The sequence below is a fragment of the Pygoscelis adeliae genome, unplaced genomic scaffold, assembly GCF_000699105.1.
Source record: "Pygoscelis adeliae isolate BGI_AS28 unplaced genomic scaffold, ASM69910v1 Scaffold93, whole genome shotgun sequence".
NCBI classification, from domain to species: Eukaryota; Metazoa; Chordata; class Aves; order Sphenisciformes; family Spheniscidae; genus Pygoscelis; species Pygoscelis adeliae.
This window is the reverse complement of record NW_008824469.1, coordinates 1,619,390-1,622,732: the sequence shown is the minus strand read 5'-3', so window position 1 is coordinate 1,622,732 and position 3,343 is coordinate 1,619,390.

Below are 3,343 nucleotides of genomic sequence, written 5' to 3'. Positions count from 1 at the left end.
GCATCGGCCCCACGCGGGCCGTGGGACCCCCCCGCGCTTTCCGCGGAGCAGCCCCTCGTAGGCCTCCGCCGGGGAAGGGGCACAGACCCTCGGTACAATTGATTTTTTTAAAACAAATCAGTGTTTTAGGAACGTCCAGCCGCCACGGGAAGGTGGAAAATCACCATCCGGAAGCCGCCGGTTAAACTTTTTCAGGTTTTTTTCTAACCTGACACATCCAGCAACTTTGACCCTGGTGGGAATTGCCACAGCAAACACACTCACAGCACACCACGGCCAGAAAAATCCCAAAATTCAGGCTGGTTTAGGACTATATTTTTAGATTACTTTATGCAGTTGATCTCTGAAGAATTCAAACAACTTAACAGAAGAACAGGGCACAGCCAGTAGCGCTTGGGCAGTAACAAAACCTGTCCAGAAATACCCCCTTTGCTTCCATACCACAAAAAAAAAAAGCTTTATGGTTCTGCCCCAAGTTGCCCCATATCCCGTTGTACCGACCACACCAACATCCAAAGGGCTTTGAGCATTAATTCCCTTTCCCCAGGGGAAAGCGATAACCTCCCAGCAGAGCCGTGCTGTGTTTGCACTGGAGGGACCCCAGCGCTGCTGGCCGTGACTCACTTTTGAGTGCAGGAAGGCTGAGCTGCCCCTTCAGGTATGTTTTGCAGGCGGGTATTTGCAGACCAAGCAAGTGCAGCGTTTTAATATTCCTGCTAAGGAACAGGTAACACCCCAAGCTGTTGTGCAGACACGTGCACATCTCTGCGCATGGAAGAGCCCGGGGCTCCTGCCAGGCTGTGACACAAACCTGCATCCCAGCTCCCCTCCCCGAGACCCAGCATGGGGCGAGCTGGGGCCACTGCCACCCCATGGGGGGGGAAGCAGTCCTGAAGAAGCATTGCCCCAGACTCACAAGCCATAGGTACCGCTTTGCCTCTGAAATGGCAAAGAGGACAAGGGCAACAGGCAGCAGCCCCCTCGTTCACCAGCACACTGGTCCCTGCTGTCTTACCTGTCACCGTTTGCCGCTGCGGAGGCCCCCGTGCTTGGACAGCCAGGAGAACCGTCCAAAAGGATAAGGCAGACACCCAAAGTGACCTTGGCACCACACTGTAGCATAAACAGCTAGGACATGATCTCATCCTTCTCATCTCTTCCACTCAGAGAAACTCAGAGCTGCTCACAATCCCACAATTGCAAAATGCCTCAGGCAGAAGAACAAGTGAACAGAAAATCAAAGTTCAAAGAAAGGATTGGCAAGAGCCAAGGCAGTTTGTGTTAGAGAGAGCCTGGATGCTCCTGCAAGCCCTGCTCCAGCCTCTTCCCCATCCTGTCCCCCACCTCCAGAGCTGGCTGGAGAAGGGGGCTCCAACTGCAGATCCTCCTCACGGTGCTGCACCAAAAGCATCCACCTGGAACTGGTGAACCCCAGATGCAATTGCAAATGCCAACCTGAAATCTCAACCCCATTAGCATCAACATCAAACTCCACGGATGCTCTGAGACCCCAACCATCAGGTGCCTCTGCATTACCCTTGCTTGGATGCACCCAAGTTTGCCCTGGGAACCCAAGCACTATAAATAGATCCTCTCTAACCCCACAACCACAAAAATCAGAGAGCCCAAACCACTGGGAAGCACTGAGATTTGTAGTGAGATTGGGTCTGCTGGTGGTGCCAGGCAGGTGCTTCTCCTTTGGCTTAATGAGGCTGTAATTAGCCAGGGGTGAGAGCACAGGCTGTGCAAGGTGCGATCCCCCCATGGGAATTCATTTCCATCCCTCTCTCAGGGCCATGCACAGGGGGAGCTTTGTTTACAGGATGGGTCAATAAACCCAGGTGGGATGGATGGTGTTTGCTGGGGTGAAAGGTGGTTTCTGCTGTTCGATACCAGGGTGTCCTCTCCGTGCCAGCGGTGGGGATGGCTCAGACTGTTCATGACCAAGATGCTCCAGGCATCTGCTGTTGGACACCATCAGAGATGGGTCCCAGCGAGGGGACCTTCTCCCTGTGCCCACAAAGCTGATCTCACGCCCATAAATCACTGCCCCACTCTGCCGCTGAGGGAACAGAAGAGCCTGCTCATAAATCAGAAATAAAACTAACTTGGCATCTTTGGTGAGCAAATTAAATTGTGGGCTTTGGAGGAATGTTTCTGTTTGGCCAAATCATTAATAAATCAATGGGAGCCATAAGGAAGAGGAGAGGGGCTGCGCCCCGTGCTGCACAGAGGGATGGAGAGCTGTGGGGCAGCACGCTCCATCCCCACTCCCCCTGTGTCCCCTCGGGCACTGCCCTGCTAGCCCTGGGGCACCCTGGGGAGAGCAAGGTGGAGCCTGGCCCTGCCACCTCCCCACCGCCCAGGGCTCACCCGCCCCGGGGAGCGCTGCAAGGCGCAGGTTAATAAATCAGTTTGTCTCCAGAACGGTTTGCTTTGTGCGCCTGACAATAGCCTGTTGTAAATGGCAGCCCCTTGCCTCCTCTTCTGAAAGGCTTTTAATTAAAATATGGAAGGGGCTTTTCTGTGTACTTAAAAAAACCCCATATTGTTAGATTTCAGCACACTCCCATTTCAGGCGTTAATTTATTCTCGCCTTCCTGCCGTTTGTGATCCACATGATAAGTCCTTTGTGCGGTGATCTGGCCCCATTAGGCAGCCGAGGGGTGATGCTGGCAGCGAGAGCCATGTGCCAGCGGTGATGGTGAGCTCGCTCGGCCACCTTGTCCCGAGGATGGGCAGGGGGACGCCAGGAGCCGCACCAAGGGAGAGCAGTGCCATCAGGGTGAGCAGGGACAAGTGACGCCTTGGGGCTGGCCAGGAGCTCAGACCCGGCTTCAGCCCTGAGCACAGAGCAGAAAGACCTTCTTGGAGACCCAGACGGCTTCTCCCGGAGCTTTGTCCCCATCCCATGCAGGGGAAGGCAGCACAGCCCTTGCTAGCTGTCACCAAGCAGAGCTCGGTCCTGGGGTATGGGAAACCCTGGCCGGGGTCCCGACGCCTCCCTCGTGCCCCCCGCTGCAGGGTCTCTGCCTCCTCCAGCGGGAGAGGCCAGGGCTGTCCCAGCGATGCCTGGCTCTGCCTGGCCTCCACCAGCCCAGGGAAGCAAGAGCCGCCTCCCGCAGCGGGGTACAGAGCCGTTCCAGTCTCTTTCCCATATTCTAGCAAATGATTTAAAGCGTTTGAGAGCATGGAAGCCCGTTACCGCAGGTGACGTAGCTTCAGGGCCAGCTCCCCTCTCCCTGCAGTCTGCCCTCTGCCTCCAGCCCCTCTCCCCCCTGCCCCTCTCTCCCTGCCCTCTTCCCCTGCCCCTCTCCCTGCCCTCCTCCCTGCCCCTCTCCCG